Source organism: Cyprinus carpio, chromosome B22, assembly GCF_018340385.1.
Source record: "Cyprinus carpio isolate SPL01 chromosome B22, ASM1834038v1, whole genome shotgun sequence".
Taxonomy (NCBI): domain Eukaryota; kingdom Metazoa; phylum Chordata; class Actinopteri; order Cypriniformes; family Cyprinidae; genus Cyprinus; species Cyprinus carpio.
The window spans coordinates 1,595,202-1,617,748 of record NC_056618.1 but is presented as its reverse complement, the minus strand read 5'-3'; the positions used below and the strand labels follow the sequence as shown (position 1 = coordinate 1,617,748).

The window sequence follows — 22,547 nt, the reverse complement described above, 5'->3', positions numbered from 1 at the left end:
GGACAAGCCAGTTCTACCGTAAAATAACCTCTGAATCGTTTTATATATATAATAACCTTTTATCTCACAACTGTTGTAATTAAGGCTTTGGTGAATTGTGCTTCTGAAACGGAAGGCTAGCCTACATCCTAAAATTCAATTGATCAGTACCGACTCGTTTTCTTTCTGTTTTGTTTTTTCTTTTCTTTTTTCGTGAATTAAATGTGTGCAGCTTTTGTCGGATGTAGCCTTCCGTTTGAGAGACTCCCATTGATAAGCTTTGTTGAACTGAAAAAGACTCTGAATGAGGAGTCGACTCCCCTTGATGGAATCGATTCCAACCTTTGGAATCGACTCTCGATTCCCAACGCCCCGCAGTGTGTAGGGTATAAATTGCTGCAAGATTTTTTATCAACTACGTTTAAGTCCCCAGTTCCTGCAAATTTTGCAAACTTTCAGTTTATTCCCATTCTTTCCTATAAATTCCCGTCAACTCCCATATATTCCCATAAATTGGGAAACATGGAAAGTTTCCAGTCTTGAAAAGAAAAAAATTGCAACCCTAGTCGTCACGACATAACTCGTAGTTACCGACAGAAAGGGAATGTATCTGTAACGTCCGTTCTCTCCATCAGGGAATGAGGGTTATGTACATAACCAAGATGGGAACGGAGACGTTATGCCACAACCTCGAATCATTGCTGGTTGCCAGTGGCACGTACGAGACGTTTCTACCATTCTTGGTTTGTGCCTGATGTAACCTGGTGGTTGAAATATTGTACTTGTATCAATACATTATTTGGAGCAGTCACATATCAGCATGCAGACATCTGCGTTTTGTTCAAATTAACTCTGCCATGTAATAGGTGACCAGATTTCTAAAATGAAAAAACCGGGGACATTTGGTCAAAATCTCACTGAAATCTCACTTGTCATTATCTATGACTTTAAAAACGGGGACTATATATTAGGGCTGTGCAAAAAAAATTGAATGCGATTTTCATGCGCATCTCCTCATTAAAGGCGCTCCTGTTATTAGTAGTATATCTCCAGCACGTGCGTTCAGATCAGGATTGCCAGGTTTTCAAAACAAAACCTGCCCAATTGCTTATCAAAACAAGCGAAGCGACCCCAATACCAATAACGTGATATTTAGCCCCTAAAATGCGGATTTTACCAAGGTAACCCTGCCAAAAAAACGTATATTTTAACCCCGTGATGCAGTTTTTACTATATATAATATATATAATACATACACGTTTTGGAAATTTACCAAAACTACCAAAACATGAAATGTATTTAAATTCTCGTCACTCAGCCATTTTATGCATTCAGCCAATATACAGCTTACAAATATATATATTTTTGGTTAAAGTTATAACTGAAGCTGAAATGTGTGTGGTTGATACATGAAAACAAACCTTATTGGTTCTTGCACATCATAAGCACTTTTGAGTTTCGGTTTACCATATTTAATGTGCATGAGATGAAATAAAAATGCAAAAAGAATTAATGAGTACTTAAGTTGAAATAACACTGTAAGGAGTAAAAAGTAGTTTTTTCTTCAGAAATGTAATCGAGTAAAAGTAATCAGTTTAAATTTTACATGAATAAGTACAAATTACCCTAACAATAATACTTAAGTACAGTAATCAAAGTAAAATTACTCAAGTAGCATATTTTTATATATTATATATATATACATCTCAAACAGGCTGGTATTATAACAAAATTATGGCTTTACAAAAATGCATTAAAATAAAACAATAAATATGACATCATATGATAAATAAAACAACAAATGTTATTTTTCGAACTGTATTTAACATTTTTCACAACTGTGCGAGGCTACATACCTACTACCTTTCAAATTTTTGTTTATAAAAATATGTTTCTGTAAATGGATCTTTTTCTATCCCTAATCAGGGTTAATATTTTGCATTTTAGGCTCATATAGACTACAAAGTATGTGCTTTCTGCAAATGAAATTGTGCAAGTGTAACTGATTAGTTTATTATTTTTTATATCATTCATATCAGAGACTTCAGAGTTGTGACGCAGAGTTTCAGGAATGTTTAATAGGCCTATTGTGTTCAAAACAATCCCGCAAACTACATGTCTTGTTATACACTGCACACAAACATTATTACTTTGTTTTAATATGTATATAACGCGGTCTCTTTTGATAACTGATGATAACAGTGCTCTGCTCTCGTCCAAGCTTTTCATGGCTACCGTAGCGGCGTGCGACCAAGTAATCAGTTTGCAGTGCCCTCTGCAGGTGAAAACAGTCGCAATCATATGATAGCTATCTGGCTCAAATTAGTCGGGCTTTTCCAGTGTATTTGCGAGTTGTTTTGAACATGCTGTGAAATGGGGACATTTATGGGGACAACTCTAGTCGGGGACAGGACACTGAAAACGGGTACGTCTGGTCACCCTAATGTAATAAATCCTATGTTGTTTGATAGAAAACAAAGCATTTCTTTCCATTTAAATAATTTTATTATTTATTTTTTTTAGGTGAACCGCGTTTGATGATGACTTCTGACATTTTGTTGATGTTCTTCCTTCTTGGTAAAACATTTGTAATGATTTGTGTCTTTTCTGTTCAGGAGTTTTTCAGCTTTAAATCACGTTTACACTTGACAATAAATGTTCTTAACTCTTGCTGTTTTAAGAAGCTGAGGAGGGGAAAGGTGACAAATTGTTTAGTCTTGTTTCTAAATGAGGGTTAAAAGGACAGACACCAGAATGGCAATATCTTATGGCCGTTAAAACAACACTTATTAGACAAAGATTGCTTGCTTTTAATAATTCATAATAATTCATTGATATTCATTAATACTTGTTTCGTCCTCTTCCTCAGCTTGTTTGTGACAAAAATAGAATTTAGACCACCTTTAAACTATTATTATTATAGTACTGTTGACAGGAATGGGTTAGTTACCAAATTCAAATTTGATTGCTGATGCTGTAAGGAACATAAACTGGCACATTATGACCAGTGATAATGTTTTAAAATAAATAAATAACAGTGATAAATAAGTTTTGCTCACATTGCATACATTTTGGTGTTGCTTAGTAATTTTGCTTGGTAAAAACAAACCAAACCAGAAAAGAAAATGATCTACTGGTCTGAAAACATTCTTTCTCCCTGTGAAATTTTGACTGCCCCAGTAGGTTCATTTAGTGGGGAGACTACTACCTGATTGGTCCATATCTAAAACCCACCTCCACACCTAATCAAAAATCTTAATCTCAAGGAGCATTACTGTACTTGCATTGGTTTTATAAAAATTTAGTTGAAAGTTTTTAATAAGACCCTTGTGGTATGGTAATATAGGACTGGTATATTCTTACTCTCCCCGAAATGATTTAACCTCCTCCTGTTTAGCGTTTCTTACAAATACTGTTATTATTCTCTAGAAAAGCTAAGTTAAGCAACTATGATGTCCCCAAATACTTAAAATTACAGGCAAATTCATTTCCCATCAAGTATTACAGTTTCCAACTCCAAAGTGTTCCATTTATCCACAGTAATTAGCAGTTGTTTAGTTTTTCAATATTTATCACAAGTGCACTGAACTGACATCACTCAACAAGGGCTTTTATATGTTTATGGTATGTAGACGACCTGCCACCTTCTCCTACTCGCAGAAGTCCCATGAGAGCCATATCCTTGGTCTATTTAAAAAGACTAAGAATCTATTTTAACCTAATTAATAAACAAAGAAAAATTGCTTCTTGTTGGGCTCATGCATTTAAAAAAATTGTTCCATACATTTGGCACTGAGGACCACTCTTTGTGGACTGTAAAACAGACCTATTAAATCCTCTCTTTTTGGATAAAAAATATGTCTGAAATATGTTCACAGTTTTCACATAATTCCCTACTATCATATGCCCATAATAATAAATGCCCATTTCTTTTCTAGGTGTTTTAAGTGCTGAAAACGTGTCAGTGAAGGAGGGAGATTTCAGTCACTCTTCACACTGATGTTGAAACACAACCAACAAGAAAAGATTAGATGGCATTTCTATGACACTCGCATCGCTCAAATCACTGGAGATCTCAAATTATTAAGATGATATTAGGTGGTATTTTTATGACATTCTCATCGCACGAATCACTGAAGATTACAGTAAGAAGACTGGATCTCTGACCATCATGAACACCAGAAACCACAGACTCTGGAGTTTATCTTCAAGAGAGCATATTCAGCGGCAGCTACCATGAAGAGGTCTTCAGTCTTTCTGTTCATGGTGAGTCATTATTGTTTAAAACCATGTTACATATGTTAAACCACGTCATTGTGTTATAGCATTGACAATCTGCTTTCTCTTTACCCTGCATCTTTAAACACAATGGAATGATTTGTTTATTTATTTTTTATTGGAAAATCCATCAAACCAGCAATCATTGTCAGATAGTTCCTATGGTTTTACATTACAACAAAAGGAGGAAAAATAAGAAAGAAAAATCAATAACACCCTCCCTACCCGAGGGACATTTTTAGGTTTAATGTGTCTGCTATTTGATAATAATTGGGTTGCTAGTTTTTTCAGGAATTATGTGTTTTATAAGCTCTAAATATGGACAAATTATGCATTTTTGAATTTGAAGTCTTGAATTGTGGTCATATAACCAGATTTTATTGTTATTATTGTTTTCTGTCCAAAAAAAGACCTTCAATCAGCTGCTGGTTTGTGTTTCAGATGTTCCTGATGATGAACGTGAAGTGAAGAGAAGAAAATATCAGTGAAGGAGGGAGAATCTGTCATTTTAGATCCCAGTGTAATGAAACAACCTAAGTTATGTGATGATGTGGTATTTTAATGACAATCTCATCGCTGAAATCACTGGAGATCAGAGTAAGATCTGTACAGATGCTCAGTGTGATGAGAGATTCAGAGAGACAGACTGAAGCTGAACAATCAGACTGCATCTCTCTCAACATCGCAAACATCACAACTCAACATGCTGGACTTTATAAACTACAAATCATCAGCAGCAGATTCAGCATCTGTCATCATCGCCAGCATAAGCATAACCAGTATAAAGAGCTTCCGTGTTGACATCATTGGTGAGTATGGCCTAATCTGTGCATTTCCTTTGAGCAAACATTAGAATGTAGTTTGTTTTCTTTAAAGGACACAGTTGTCACAACAAATACATGCTGTTCACAATGTTATGTTATTAACATAACAATGGCATACTTTTTTTTCTCGGCTGCTGCTGCTTGTGTTGAGCTCATAGTTCTGTAAATGCTGTTGTTGAAAGACCAGTAGGGCTGGGCAATAAAACAATAACACCAATATAATTTTCCTCGATATAATAATAACAAAAGTTAGTCAAAATTCGATATTTGAACCGTGAGCCACTTATATAAAAGACCACGCACTGTCAGCTCAGAGCAAATGCATTTAGTACACTGAGATCATGCGACCACTAAACAGCACTGTGAGTGTCACAGACATGCCAGGCTCCAACACCATTCCCAATCACAGCGCCCTCACCGGAATACTGAGCACACCCACCTGCACCTCATCAGCACCTTAATCAAAACTGGCATATAAAAGACACACACACAGCCACTGTCTGGTTTCATTTTGCAACTAGGGCTTACCTCCATGTGTACTTCAAGGTATACATGTGTTATACTACCTGTCTCCAGCGATCCCAAGTTACCTACTGTGTTTATCATGTGTGTGTGCGCGTCTTCATCCTCCAACGTCTCGACTCCTCAATTGCCACTTGGATCTTCACTCTGCCAAATACAAGGACAGTATCAATACTCTTTCACTTATCATTCACGATTGCCACTTCAGTTTGACTCACCTGTGTTGGCTATACCCTTTGCTTGTATATAAACAACCATACCTGTGATCTCCCGTCTCCGAATACTGTCTGTATTGTAACAGTGAGATCCAGTGAGGAGCACTCAAGTTAAGTGTAGAGTTCTCCAATACAAACCACAAATGTCTCTGTTATTTAAACTATTTTAAAGCCTGATGATACAGCACTGACATTCTCAACATTCTCAACAAAACAGGAGAAAACATTGAGGAAACATAAAGCTTCAGTTTAGAAGGTTAATGTACAAATCAACAATATTTACCACACAATTTACTGTAACACTAACTGTAACCATGATATTGTGGGCAGAAATGTGGGATGTTTGTATAGAATTGTATTATTATTAATGCTGACATCAATTATTAAGAAGTAATGGAATATAAAATTGCATTAATTTATTAAGCTCTAGCTGTTTTTTTTCTGTATTTGTATTGCACTAAATACTGTCTTTATGCTAATGTTTTTTATAACAAAAATTCCATAGAAACAATATTGTTAATTTTTAACAATGAGGTGCAACGCATGGTTTTACCTGAAGTAACATAATCTAAATACTATCAAAGAAGACATAGTTAATTTTTAATACTAACTCACAAACGGTCAGAATATTAAAATTTTACCCTATTAATATGAGGTTAAAAATTTTACCCTTTTTTGATGTTACTGTTTTAGCAACTGAATATAGAATGATATGAATTACGTAGTGGATCCCAACTCAAGCTACTGTAAAATGTGCATTGTGCAAATGTGCATGAGACAAAAACATGTAATATTTATTACATTATAGTTCATATAGTTCACCTGGTTCATCAAATGTTTATCATGTTCTGATGATAAAGAGTAGCTATTGATTGATATGAAAAATTTTGTGATGGGCCATATTGTCCAGCCCTACTCACCAGATGATTAGCAGTTAAATCATAAAACTACCGTTGGTTAATGTCTGAAAGTTGGGTAAATCAAATAAATAAAAAATACTGGTAGTGGATAGTTTATCATTTTTGTTTTCTAGTAATAATGACTGTGTGTCTTGTAGCTGTTTTCGGTTCAGGTCTGTCTTCATCTGCTGTAGCAGGAATAATGTGCTGCTGTCCATTCTGCTGCTTGTTGCTGCTGTGGTTTCCAAGTGTCACGCAAGATGGAACTGTGAGTATATCTGTATGTATGTATGTATGTATGTATGTATGTATGTTGTATGTGTATATATATATGTATGTGTATATATATAAAAAGGGCTTGACTATGTATTTTGTTCAAACAGGCATCAGGGAGCAGCACAGTAATCAGGTGAGATACTATGAGCCCTATATCTGCCTGTCTGCAAAAAACTGTGAAGAGTGTGTATGTGGTTTCTTTGAGATTTCAGTATGTATAAATACCAGTAATAATTGACTCTTTAAGATAGTGCTGCAACGAATACATTTTTTATGGCACTATTACAGTATTTTCCAGTAAGGTACTACTTTTTTCATCACCTGAAACATTCGCAACTTAATGCAGTTAACATCAAGCTGGCAAAACCTGCACAGAATGCACAATCATTTGGTTATGTGCCAAATGAGAGAGACATGAGTATTTGTAAAGCATGTCCCACGGCGCTAATTAATACATTTAGGCTTAACATTTATAACAAATGTAATTTATAGTGAATGCTCTGTTTATACACTTATTTTAATTCTGTTCTGAATATTATTAAATGTAAAGGACTTGTTGTGGAGTGAGAGGAACTAGAATACACATTTTATGATTGTAAATGTATCGTTTTATTTACGGGGGATACCGGTAGACTTTTCACATTATTTATGCATTCGATTATAAAATGTGAATTGTTTTTTTTTTTTTTTTTTTCAACAATTAAATTTTGACCCTGTGCGATGTGTTTTCTGGAAATTATGATATATAATTATTAATTTAACATAAGGTGTGTTGTGGCCCTTTTTAGGGTCAAGGTGTAACAAATGTACAATGTTAAAAGTGTTGTTTTTTTCACTTGCAAGCAGAAGTTCACGGGTGAGCTCCCAAAATAATAAATAGCAACAATTTAAAAAACATATGATGTGATATTTTAGGTCACAATGCTTCACATATTATGGTATTCAAGTCTGTTGTATTGCATTTGTACTGTAGTGACAGTGTGATGCTGATGTTATCAGACTGAAGAGAAACATTTATGATTCTTTGTAAATATTTTGGGAGAAGCAAACCAACATATATTCTGCAAACAACTCCACATCTTAAATATTTTGTGTAACAAACATTGATTCATTTATCTTACCATCTGTGAATCTTTTTTCTTATAGGTGTATGGAACTGAACACTTGTCCTCTGGTCTGAATATGGCTTAATTGTTAGCTCCTCAAGATCATCCTGCTAATGGGGATCCACAGCCACTTTGATAATGTAAGGGGTCAGATGGACACATCTATATAATACCAAATTCCCTTTAAGGGATGTCATGTCACTCAGCAGGCATCTTTGAAATGCCTCTCGGGCATGCAAGTGCAGCTCCTCTATCTTTGAATAAGGAAACATCAAATTCTCCAAAATTGTTCACGAAGCTTACGATTTAATTACATATTTGAAATCCCCAGTGAAATCTGATAAAATCAGTTTTTCAAGATCAGTTTAATAGATTTCAACAAAGAAATAAAGTGTTGCTATGCACAGGCCATATTGATTGCAAATACATAAACAAGACGAGTAAAGAAAACGCGGTACTTATTAAAATAATCACCCTTTACTTAAATATATGAACACAAGAAAACCCCTGTTAACAGGTTAATATAATGTTTCTCGTTCTATGACGAGTCAAATAATGGCAACTTACTCTGACGAACACGGCTCTCCTTGGAGCAGCTGTGAGCGCTGGGTCTTCTTGTGTGACATGTGTCAGCGTTATATGGCCACCTGGGAGATCATCCAGGTACTGGCACTGGAGTATTCACATGTGGTTGTATCATAAGAGAAGAGTACATTTAAATATTCCGGTTATCGCAATGGAAACATATGATGTAGCAATGCGCACTTTTCATTTCTATCATTTAATACTTTTACCTGACAGCTATTTAAAGCACAATAAAATTGTAAGCATTGGCATTTGCCTACAAAACCACCACTGGCTCTGCACCCCTTTACCTTAATTCATTACTTCAGACTTATGTACCCTCTAGAAGCTTGCGTTCTGCAAGCGAACGTCACTTGATTGTGCCATCCCAAAGAAGCACAAAGTCACTTTTACGGACTTTTAAATTAAATGTTCGCTCCTGGTGGAATGACCTGCCCAACTCATCCGAGCAGCTGAGTCCTTAGCCCATCTTCAAGAATCGGCTTAAAATAGATCTCTTCCATCTTTATTTGAACCTCTAACTTTAGCACTCACTATTCTAATTCTATTTTAAAAAAATACCTATCACTAGCTTGCTCTATTCTATCTGTTTTTTGTTTGTTATATTATTTAAAAGCCCTTGCTATGTGTACTGCATTAAGCTAACTGAGACTTGTTATAGCACTTATATATCGTTGTTTTTTTGTTGTTTTTTGATTTGCTTCCATTTGTCCCTCATTTGTAAGTTGCTTTGGATAAAAACGTCTGCTAAATGACTAAATGTAAATGTAAAATGCAAATAAAAACAGATGTAGCCTTGAGTCCCGTGTTTTGATTCCATGTGCTTGTTTTTCTTTCCTGAACTTCTTTGTCAATTCACCATATTGCCAAAAAAAAAAAAAAATAATAATAATAATAAAACAAAAATAAAAATAATTTTAAAACTAAAAAAAAAAAAAAACTAGAATCTGTGAGTGTCACAAATTGATTTTGAGTTCATCAGAAATGCATTAAACCTACACCTTTAACATTTTAGTTATTTAGCCCCCTATAGGAACTGTTTATTATTTATTGTTTTTATTAGAAATTGGGTGTTAGACCTCTGAAGTGAAATAATGTCACATTTCTCCAAAACGATACAGTAAAGTGGTTTCATATGAGGAGTATATTCTTTTCTTTCTTTCTTTTTTCTTTCTTTTTTTATGTTCCCTAAGGGCAATTGATTTTACAGCAAGACCAGCACACACAAACACACACACAAAAAACGATTTTACAATAAATTAAAAATTACATTAAAAAATACACAGGACAACAAAAGACCAACCACCTGTTTTTATATATATATATATATATATATATATATATATATATATATATATATATATATATAAATAAGACCTCTACCTGTCAGTCAGGCCCACCCACCCAGTCTGTTGCTTCACTAATCATTGTGAATTATTTTGCAATCAAAATCACTTCACCTATAAAAAAAAATTAATTGTTTTTTTTTTTTAATTTTTGTTTGCCATGTACTGATGAAGATAAATTTGCAAACAGCCCCTTGCCTTTTAGCTACAGCAGAGATGCTGTATGCCTTTATACAGTACACGCCTTTGTCAATATTAGGGTTTTCCTGGCACGTCATATGAGTCCGTTTAGTCCTTCTGCGCCAGAGAGTCATGTCACGTTACTTCTATGAATCCGTTTTGTGCTTTCTGCACCGAAAGCAAGGAACTGAACAGCTCTGCTAGTGTTAATTCACCTATTACTCCATCACCAGCAGCGCTCCATTCTCCAGTGTATATGCCAGTGTAAAAGTACATGAATCTACATTTTCCTACTATGTAGTTTCCAAGGCATTGTTGTTTATTTCGTTTATGTGGCCACTAAGCCAGGCTATTACAAAGAATGGTTGTCCAGTACTGTATTACATAGCTACTGTCCTGCTGATTTGATGCTGTCCATTTGTCAGATGCGCGTGTGGTGTGTGGCCGCCGTGCTCATGCATGCCGTTCTTATCGTTAAGTTCTTAACACTGCTTATAATGACATACAGGCTTATGCCCTGATTAAACGATGATGTGTATTCAAGCAGGTGTAAACTGTTATGGTGCATTCAAGTCATGTCAGATACATCGTATTTACGAGTTAAACGCACATGAACGCCACCACAAGTCGTAATTACAAGTGGGAAACTCAGAATTTTCTGCTGCGTTGTCCTCCTTGGAAGTTCATACTACGACGAGTTGACAAGTCATAATTACGATGTTGGTTGCGTTCAAGTCAGTGTAGTCGGAAAAAGATGGCGGGTGTACCTTCTTTCAATAAATTACAAGAAAAATACAACAGGGTTGTCATTCTGTCATGTTTCTCATTGACACGACCCCAACTTGGAAACTCGGAGCTTAAAGAAAATTCAGAGTTTCCTAATCATAATTAAAATCAAATTATCTTGTGCATGGCATGGCAGTAGATTATTCATGATTCCTGTGGCTGCCGTCGCAATATCCAGGTGGATGCTGCACCCTGGTGGTGGTTGAGGAGAGACCCCCACATGATTGTAAAGCGATTTGGGTTTACAACAATACACAATAAAGCGTTCTATAAATTCATTCATTCATTCATTCATTCATTCATATATACTTAAACTTGTCAGTGTATAATAATAACCTGCTGTATAAATGCTACATCGTGGAGGAGCAGTGATAGCCAGAGTGGAGCATCATCTAACCATTTCTCCACCTCTTTTTTTCAGCACAAGAACCAAATTTTCTTTCTCTCTGTTAGAAAAAGAACTGATAAAGATATTCTCTTTTTAGCATAAGAAGATTGAAGACTCTTTGTAATGAGACAAACCTTTCCCCGTTACTTAATAATAATAATAATAATAATAATAATAAACCTAACATTAAACTCCCCAATGGTATGGTCTTTTTTTTCTTCTTTTAAAAAGGCAAATACAAATGAAAGCACAATTAATTTTCCTTTCTATTGGAGCATCAATATGCAGCACAGAAAACAACATGCTATTCAGTTTTTTTTTATATATATATATATAAAATTTGGTTTATAAATACATTACTTTAAAGTGACAACAAAGTAAAAATACATATGATGTATATAAATGGGTTTTATGCCGTTTTTCAATATATGTGTGTAGTGGTATATAAAATTACACATTCAGGTATCTCACATGGTCCGTTTACTAGCACTGCATGTCTAACACAACTTTTCTATACCAGTTCCCACATAATACAACAACTCCCTCTAGTGGGCATTTGCCATTCAACATTGTTAAGTGAATACAAAATCTTCCCCAGACTTAATTGATTACGTCTGTACTGCATTTCACTGAACATTACCACCAGTATAAACAGTATTCTCAGTTAATTCAAATGTTTTCTGATTTGATTTTTTTTTTTTCTGTGTTACGTTTCACCAAATGCAGAACATCAGATTCCCCTGCCTATAAGGCAGAGTGGAGTCAGTTCCAGCCTATAAATACACCCATATTACAAGATATTGTTCAAAACTTGAAAACCTACTTTTGTCAAAATGATATGATGCTAGTCATTTGTTTTCGTTTCCTAGGCTTTCGACTGCGTATCACAGAGCTTAATGCACTTAACAAAAGTCTGTGTACAGGTTTGGTTCCATTAGTATGCTGTTATGTCACTTCAGCTTAAATGGCCAAATGTGGCCCTGGATGAGATGAAGAACTACAGACCTATCTCACAGTTGCCTTTTGTATTTAAATTTTAGAAAAAGTGATTTTGCAGCAATTACTTGTATTTTCAAATGAAAAATATATTTAATGAATTGAAAATTATATTTCAAATGATAATTATATTTTAGAAATGTTTAATCTGGATGTAAGGTGGCTCACAGTACAGAGTCGGCACTATTGAAAGTTTTTACTGTTGGATCTTAGTGCTGCTTTCGACATAATAGATCATGAAATTCTCATCTCTCGCTTTGAAAATCCGCTAGGGCTGAAAGGCATTGTCTTGAAATGGTTTAAATCTTTTTAAAGTGACAGATATTTCTCAGTTAATTATGGAGATTCAATCTCGAGGAAAAGATTGCTTCCATGGGAGGTCCCACAGGGATCAATTATTTTCTTTTGCTGCTTTTTCCTTATATCTGCTGCCCTTAGGTAGCATATTTAGAAAGCATGGAGTATCATTCCATTGCATTGCCATGATACCCAATTCTACTTGCCACTAAAACACCCAACAGAATCTCTTGACTCCCTCTTAGCATGTTTAAATGATATTAAAATTTGGATGGATTTTTTTTTTTTTTTAATGCTAAATGAGGAAAAGACTTAGGTTATTGTTTTTTGGCCAGCCAGAAGATTCTACTAAATCACTTTTAGATTTAAGCCCATTGGCACCATATTTTAAAACATCTGGCTTCCTGTTTGTTTTAGAAAAAAATATAAGATTTTAATTTTTGTATATAAATCATTAAACAACCAGGCACTCCTGTACCTCACAAGCCTCTTGATACCTTATAACCCCCCTAGAGCCTTGCACTCAGAAAACTTTAAACTTCTGATAGTGTCTAGGACAATTCATCATCAAAAAGGAAATAGAGCCTTTGCAGTAATGGATTGTGGAATGAGTTGCTTTTACATATCAGATCTGCTAAATCTCTCTCAATGTTTAAGAAAACTGCTGAATGCTTACTTTGAGGTGGCACCTTATGTGAGTTCAATTCTATTGGAGGTTATTTGTGATTGTTAGTTTGGTCAGTATGTGTGTGATGGTGTTTCTGTTGTTTGCTTTTATGGTAAAGCACTGTGGGTAACCCTTGGGTTACTTTTTTAGTAGTGTTATATAAATAAATAAACCAAACCAAACAATGCTCTAATAACCAAGCATGTACAACATGAACATTTATATGTGCATCAATACAGTTCAACTTAAAGGCATTGTTCACCCAAAAACTCTTCTTACATTTCCGACTTCATCAACAAAGCTATAGGCCAATAACACTGTTTAGCATGGTTAATAAATTAGTCCAGCCACCCAGCCATAGTCTCAGTCAGTATGAATGTGATGATTTGTGTGGCTCCTTTCCTTTTTTTTGCCCCACTTCCAAACAATTTAATAATTTAAATGAAATAATTCCACCTTGACAACTCCAACTTTAATTGCAAAAATAATACAGAACTCCAATTCTTCCTCTTGCCAGTTAGATCCTGCACCCTCATTCTTTCTGAAACACTGTACTTCTGTCATTTCTGTTCCTATTTCACACTTAGTAATATGTCCTTTATCTCTGCCACTGTTCAAACTTCACTGAAAACTGCTGCTGTTAGTCCTGTTCTTAAAAAAAACAAACCTGGACCCAACTGATTTCACCTACTATCTTCCAATCTCCAATTTACCATTTTATTTAGAAAATTATGGAAAAAGTTCTTGCCAATCAGTTAGTCTTTTCTAGCTTTCAGCGATCAGTTCAATGCACTTCAATCTGGTTTTCATTCTCAGCACAGCACTGAAACTGCTTTAGTTAAGGTTGTCAATGATTTGTTACTCTGTGGTGACTCAGGTAATCTCTCCATTCCTCTGCTGCTTGATCTAAGCTCAGCATTTGATACTGTCTGTCACAACAAATTACTCTCCCGCCCGCCCTCTCAGAAATAGGTGTCTCAGCTGCTGCCCTATCCTGGTTCTCTTCCTTTCTCACTGATAGACAATACTACATCACTATGCATAATTATAAATCTCCCCACTACTTTACTTAGTCAGGGTGTTCCCCAGGGCTCTGTTCTTGGGCCATTACTATTCATTACTTACTTCATGCCTTTTGGACATATTATCCGTCGTCCATGGTTTTCATTATCACTGTTATGCTGATGACATTCAGATATACACTGCATGCTGACCAGATTCTATTCACCAGACCACATCACTATCTACCTGTGTTAACGAGCTAAAGGCCTGTCTAAATTCTAATTTTCACAGTTTGAATTTGAACAAAACAGAAATTTAATTACTGCCCCCCCCCCCCCCTTTTTCTGACAAAACACATAGTAAATGCTACAAATCTCACCCTTGATGCCACATCAATTTTTTCCATCTGCTACTTTCAGAAATTTAGGCATTACTCTCGATCCTTCTCTGACTCTAGATATTTACATTAGTAAACTATCCAAAGCTGCATTTTTCCAGCTTTGCCGTTTAGCCCACATCTTCAATTGGTGGCAGGTCATTTTCCATAATTGCACCTAAATTATAGAACTACATATCACTGGCACTGAGGACAATAACCTCACAATCTGTATTTAAATCACAACTCAAAACTTACTTGTTCACCCAATACTATCAGTCATAACATGTTTTTAGACACTCTCCTCATCCTGTACTACCTGTAATTCTCTGTATTTTCGTTTTTTGTATTGTTGTTGCATTTACTACTCTTTGTTTGTTACTTATTGACACTATCCTTTTACCGTTGTTACCTATACTATGTTATGTTTTTCTGTTTCCAGTATATAAATATACCATGATATGCAACTGCAATCATGGCTATCCCTGGACTGGGCAAATGTCTACTGTCCGCTTAATTTGATTAATTGATTAGTTGATTGTGAAATGACTGTTTATGATTATGTGAATCGAATGTCTATTGTGTTACTGCTTTTGTACAGTGTCCTTGAGCTTGGGAAAGTCACTATATAAATCAAACATATTATTATTATTATTATTATTATTATTAAAAATGAAAATTTCTGTTATCATTTACTCAACCTCATGTTGTTCCAAACCAGTATGATTTGCTTTCTTATGTTGAACATAAAATAAGGTATTTTGAAGATTGTTGGTAATCAAACAGTTGGTGGTTGCCATTGACTTCCAAAGTAGGAAAAATAAATACTATGGAAGTCAATTGTAACCACCAACTGTTTTATTACCAGCAATCTTCAAAATACTTTTATGTTTAACATAAGAAAGCAACTCACACAGGTTTGGAACAACATGAGGGGGAGTAAATGATGACAGAATGCATAGGGTCACTGATTTTGATTTCCCTTTCCTGACATGCACAGGTTTTCTCACCTTTTACATGGTCACCTTCTTTGAGCTTCAGAATCCTTGCTTTACGCTTTGTGTTAAGGTATGCATTCATCTTTTGTTAATGTTGCATAATTATTTTGTTCTCAGTTCATACATTTCAGGGTTCAAATTGCACTGTGGAAGGACTGATAATTTTGTTCTCATTTTCCTCCCAAACAAGAGCTCGAAAGGAGACAGTCCTGTGGTAGTATAGGGTGTAGCTCTATATGTTTGCAAGAATTCTACAATAAATGATGTCCATGGACCCCTCTCTCTCTCCACAGTCAGAATGGCAATCATCAGTTCCTTATTCCAAAGCTCACCTGCTCCATCTCCTTCTGGATGGTATATGGAGGTGCGAATGTGCTTGACATCTCTTTCTTGCAGTAAATGTTTGAACTCAGATAACAGGAACTGAGGTCCATTGTTGGTGACAATCTCCAGTGGATTCCCAATTAACTTAACTAAACTTCCCAATTAACGTAATTTCAGTAAACAAGGCTTCATTATGTCATAAGTGCTTTGAAAGCAGGAAAGTCTTTGAACCAAAAAAAAAAAAAAAAAACATGGACGTAGTGTCCGTAACGTCAATTATAGGTTTTCTGGGGCGGTTGCACCAGCTGTACGTAAATTACAACTTAGCCTAGTTTTGACAACCTCCTGCTCTCTATCGTGAAGCCAACAAGGAAGTGCCTAAACCTGCAATTCATCGACTTGGCCGCTTGAGGCTGGCTGCAAAAGGGAGTTAGTCCCATAGACTCCCCATGTTAAAATGCCCAGCTTTACAGCAGGGAAAAAAAACATGTTTACAGCCTGGTGCAAAAAAATTATTTTGGTCTATATAGCTAATTTTGCCCTTCATGACAACTGTGAGGGGGGTGAATTTTTTTATAACTCATCTGTTTAAATTATATTAAGCCTTAAAAATACTTTATAATTAAGGGCGTGACAGGTGGTTGAGTGACAGGTGGATTGCCGCTGCTGACACTGCCGTCAAGCTAGGTGGGCGTGGCTACAGCTCTTGCCTTTTTGCCCATTTTCGATTATCCGGGAGAGTCGCATGGTGACGCGCTGCCAAGATGGCGACGGCCCGCTCTACACACTTTGAGTTTCAAAAATGCTCTTCAGGAGTCTATGGGTGACGTCACAGACACTACGTCCATGTTTTTATACAGTCTATGGTTTTGACATAAATGGACACTAAATTACAACATACACATTACTAAATGTTTTTCATTGCATTATTACACTTATTTGAATTGTAACTCTATGTACAAACTAAATATTTACGGAAGCATCTGGTCAGGATTATTGCTATTTTATTAATGGTTGGAATAAAATAGCAGACTCAGTGAACTGTGTGTGTGCTCTTCTTTTACCAGACAACCTGCAATCCTTTAAGCATATATGATGCTGCTGACATTTACACTCATGTACATATTAAGAGAGAGAACAATATGTGAATAAACGTACTTTGTTTAGCGTCTTCAACACTCCATCCACAGCACGCCGCTTCAGCATATCAGATAAAATAATGAATGGCATTTCTATTGATCCTTATTTATTTCAATTACAGTTTCAGAATGTTATTTACATATAAAAATAGCTTACATATAGACTAATGTTATTAGGCTTAATATATAGTTTTTAATGGAAACTTTTTTTTTACCATTAGTATACGTGAGGCAAAAGAAGTTAGAATAAAGGATAAATTTAAATTAATAACATTTTAAACAAGTTCTGCTCATGTATTTGAAGGTTTTTATTGGATTATTTAGGGTAAATGTCATATTACTGTATGCGACTACGACTAAGTATCTTGGAGAAAAGCCCAGGAACCAAGGCATAACAGTATAACATCAGTTACCGATCTTTGACTCTGTTTTGGAATGCTCAAATTAAGTTACAGTGCTATATTTGTTTCTGTTTTGGAATGCTCAAATTAAGTTACAGTGCTTTGCCTCAGTTTACTGTCCAACTTGTGTACTTTCATAGACCTGTCTGCACTTTATTATACAAACAAATTAGATAGATTGTGATCTAACAAACTGCTCCATATAACAAGTAGTGCTATCATTAGCGAGATGTGATTTTATGTTGTGGACACTAGAGAGCGATAATGTGCTTGTGCAACATTAGCTACATTATCCAACAGAGTGTAACTTGTGTGAGAATAAAATAAGAACAGTAGGCCTAAATAAAAAAACAAAGGCACAAAGTGAAGGCTGTGATCAATATTTAATAGTTAGGTAAATGTCCATGTGATAAGCTAAAAATAAAAGATTTTAGTTGAGTTTCTGGATGTATTGCTATTGGTGAAACTATTAATGAAAAAAAAAAAAATTCAGACATCACAATAACACCAGAAAATGTGGTACAAAGAGTAAAAACAAAACAGAGGCATGCTGGCAGAAAATAAATGTGAATAAAACAAAAAGTTGTGAGGAAAGGCCTGTTTAAGCTCTGACATCAGTTCCAGTAGATGCGATCATGATTTTTTGGGGACATTTTCATACACAGCATCCGCCTTTGATTTCTGCAAGGAAACAACAAACTCAGGAACACTGATGATATGACAGAAATTGAATAGCAGGCTATCTTATCTTTCTCTCTGAATAACAAAATGGCATTGTTTTAATAACAACCTGATCAATGTTTCTATAAACTTCAGTATTTATTATTAATGGTGATTATTGTGTAAATGCTGAAATGATTATTTGATTGATCAGTTTATTCTTATATGATGAATTGTATGTTGACAGCTATAGCCCATCCTGTGTATACAGAAACTGTAACTGCACTCCAGATTTGTATATCACTGCTTGATTAAGATCAGGTGAATGTAATAGGCTGTAGTTTTTTATAGCGCTGTTGTTTTTTTTTAAATGTGCAAATCTTAAAGGAATATTTCACCCAAATATGAAAATTCTGTCATCATTTACTCCCCCTCATGTCGTTCCAAATCTGTATGAGTTGCTTTCTTATGTTGAACATAAAAGTCATAAATTTTGAAGATTGTTGGTAATTAAACAGTTGGTTGTTCCCATTGACTTCCATAGTATTTTTTTTCCTACTATGGAAGTCAATGGCAACCACCAACTGTTTGATTACCAGCAATCTTCAAAATACCTTTATGTTCAACATAAGAAAGCAAATCATACAGGTTTGGAACAACATGAGGTCGAGCAGTGGGCGCACACACAGAACACTATTAAACACCGTGATGGTATATATTTACAAAACCCACGGTGTATGATACAGTCGGAAGATGAAATTAAGAAGTGTCCTGCAATAACTTTTTAATATTTCGTTATGTAGTTTGGAGTAGACGTATCTTCGATGCGGGATATAAAAATCACTGAGGCATATCAGTAACGTTACCTGCACAGCAGAAAATTCGTCCGAGTGCCGGTACATAAAACAGAAAGCGAATTTGTGGCTTTAAAAGCAGACGTGAATCCCAGTAGTTATGTGATTGAATTGAGGATTTAGGTAACTGGTACATGATTAATGTCTCCTTTTTCTCTTTCATCTGTGGAATCAAGTACTGTTTTAAAGTAGTATGATTTTTTTTTTTACCCTTAACCGTAAATTACTGTAAATTACTTATTACTGTATAGTGCAGAACTGCATCTAAAATACAAGCTGTAACTAAAATAAACGTGTGTACTTTGTATATATTTAGATAACTTTTTATTTTGGATGCAATTATTCGTTTTACAGTACTATTCAGAATGTTTTCCATTTGTTACACAAATTCTGAAAAAGACAAATTGACCATTATTTACCTAGCATTGCTAAACTATCATTTTCAGGAAACAATCTAAACAAACTGCACCTTGACATTTTTAATTGTGTGTTTGTTTGTGTGTGTGCATATATAAGGAGAAAGAAGTAATATAAGATATTTAAAAGATATTTATTTGTGTAAAAACTGTATATTTAATGGTAACACTGAATAACTCCAAAACAACTACACAATGCATCCAAAATTACTACACCATTCTAAATTTCATATAAAATGTCATGGAATGTAGACTCATGTGCTCCACCTCAGAGCATTCAGCAAGATCTCCTTGAAGTAAATTCAACTTCAGCTTCATCATGGACATCAGAAATTGATACATTATGTGCATCTTAAAAATTGGAAGGTGTAGAATTTAACAGTGTACAATAAAGTGCTAGTGTCATTCTTGAGAATGGCAAGGGCTAAGGGATCTTCACTGTGGAACTGTGTTGCCTTGTGTTACATTATTTTATCCCCTGAGGCATAAGTGTTGTCTGTCAATGCCTGGACTTCAGGGATCACTGTACTGGGGGAAGCCTGGTCTCATGTTCACATTGGACATCATCTGCAAAACACAACACTGAAGTCAGTCAGATGCTCAGGAGAAACTGATAAATTCTACACCCCCTATTTACAAAAAGTAGCAAAAGTCTTTTGTACATGACACCATGGTGTTCCAGTCCCAGTACATTGGTACGTTTATTCAATACAATCACAGTAATGTTACCTGGCTTTCAGGGATAGTTCACCCAAAAATGAAAATTTTCATAATTTACTCAACCTCGAGTTGTTCTAAACCTGTATAAATTTATTTGTTTTACTGAACACAAAGGAGGGTATTTGGAATAATGTTAGATGAAAGAGAAAGTGAAAGTGACGTGACATTCAGCCAAGTATGGTGACCCATACTCAGAATTCGCAATTAACCCATCCGAAGTGCACACACACAGAGCAGTGAACACACACACACACTGTGAACACACACCCGGAGCAGTGGGCAGCCATTTTTTTTATGCTGCGGCGCCCGGGGAGCAGTTGGGGGTTCGATGCCTTGTTCAAGGGCACCTCAGTCGTGGTATTGAAGGTGGAGAGGAGAACTGTACATGCACTCCCCCCACCCACAAATCCTGCCGGCCCAAGACTCGAACTCACAACCCTTCGATTGGGAGTCCGACTCTCTAACCATTAGGCCACGACTTCCCTTTTTATACAAACTATTCTTGGATCCTATTCACTTCCATAGTATCATTTCTTACTACTACGGAGGTGAATGGGACCCAAGATTTGCTTGGTTACAAACATTCTTCGAAATATCTTCCTTTGAGTTCAGCAGTAAAAAGAAATGAACACAGGTTTGGAACAACTCGAGAGTAAGTAAATGACAGAATTGTAATTTTATCTATCCCTCTATGCTCTTTTTTGTTACAGTTTTCTACTGTTATCAACAACTTCAGCTAGCACTAAATATTATTCATCCCCAATAGGTGTGTCATTGATAAAGAAATAGTTTAAACAATGACTTTTGTTAGTGCACGTACTGTAACTTAACAAAAATCATACATACCTGTTAGTGGATATATCCTGACGAGACGTAGCCTCAGAGTTTTCACTGGAGCATCGTTTTCTCGGGGAATGGATGATTTTCCGTGGGTCTACCATCAACGAAAGTGGAAAGAGCAAACGAACGGAAATTTTGGTGGTTTCTTTAAGTTTAAGGCTTTTAGTTTTAACCAAAGCCAACGAGCTTCTCCCTTCGGAAGGACGTGCAAATCATAGGGTAACCCCACCCACATTCAGCTCTGGTGCATGGATTATGGTTAAAACAAGTGTCTTGCAGCTATTTTTTACTCTTGAACCAGCTATTATGATACCCCTTAACTGCACAAAGTACGCCAGTCTTTCTGTGGTCCATATTAAAAGTAACCTAGCCTGTAAGATCTACACAGTGACTGCGAAACTACTGAATCACAATACAACTACTATTAGCGGAAGTGCTTTACCGGAAATCTGACACATTATAGTTCGAAAATGGCGGCGCCCGTGCTTAAGTGAAAAATAAGGTGGATAGGAATTCCGTTTTTATGACTGGATTCTACAAACCAGACTGTATTCTGCATCGTGGAAATTATAGGGCCGTATGTCTCAGAATAGTCAGTGAAATTTGGGAAAAGAAATCAATTACATCTGTATGTAAATGTGTGTAAAAATTAAAATGTAATCCCCTTTGTAATTGTTAACATTATCATAAATAACTGTAATTTAATAACACATTTTTTTCTCAGTAGCTGTAATGGATTACAGTTACATTTATTTTGTAATTAAATTACGTAATGCCGTTACATGTAACTAGTTACTCTCCAACACTGAGGGTGAGTAAATGATGACAGAAATTTTCATTTTTGGGTGAACTATCCCTTTAATCTTCAAATGCTGACTTAAAAAAATACTACTGTTCCTACAGAACAGATGCTAAGATGGAGCAGATAGGGGGAAATGCCATCAGCCATCCAGTTCATCAGATGACTTTTTAAATAGATAAATCATCAAGCAGGTTACATTAAGTGTGTTACAATAGGCTTTTTTTCACACAAGGGCAACACCAGAGATACTACTTGTTGCAGCACACTAATCTTTAAAAATATTTGTGCTTAAACATTGGTTTTGGATTGATCTATTTTTAAAGTTTACATCCAAAAAAATGCTGTTTTATAAGATTTTACGACAAATGGGATTCAGTTTATGTTACTTGTGATTTATCTGTTTATCTCTGTGGTATTTGCAAACAGTGACTGTTGAATAATTCTGGCAGGAATTCAATGACATAAGGCTGTAATCTGATTGGTTATCAAGGCGCATATGATCCAAGTTGGCTGTTAAGCTTTCTCCAGTGGTAGATCCATGGACCCTTCCATCCCCCAATAATAAGTAAATCTCTGACTTGACAACCAAAAACAATAATGTTGGACTACATTGTATGTGCGCAGTCATGTAGTGTTTCTTTACAAATTGACATCACCTACTGGCCTGGCAT

The 22,547-nt window shown here is 35.5% G+C and overlaps 1 long non-coding RNA gene and 1 pseudogene across 1 annotated transcript; one reads left to right on the top strand and one right to left on the bottom strand.

Annotated features, from left to right (window-relative positions):
• LOC109062242 overlaps positions 1-22,547 on the bottom strand; it is a 995,865-nt pseudogene that overhangs the window by 738,141 nt on the left and 235,177 nt on the right.
• On the top strand, positions 6,875-9,010 carry LOC122141504. The gene is made up of 3 exons (XR_006157851.1): positions 6,875-6,985; positions 7,101-7,126; positions 8,140-9,010. It is a non-coding gene; the product is annotated as an uncharacterized LOC122141504 (long non-coding RNA).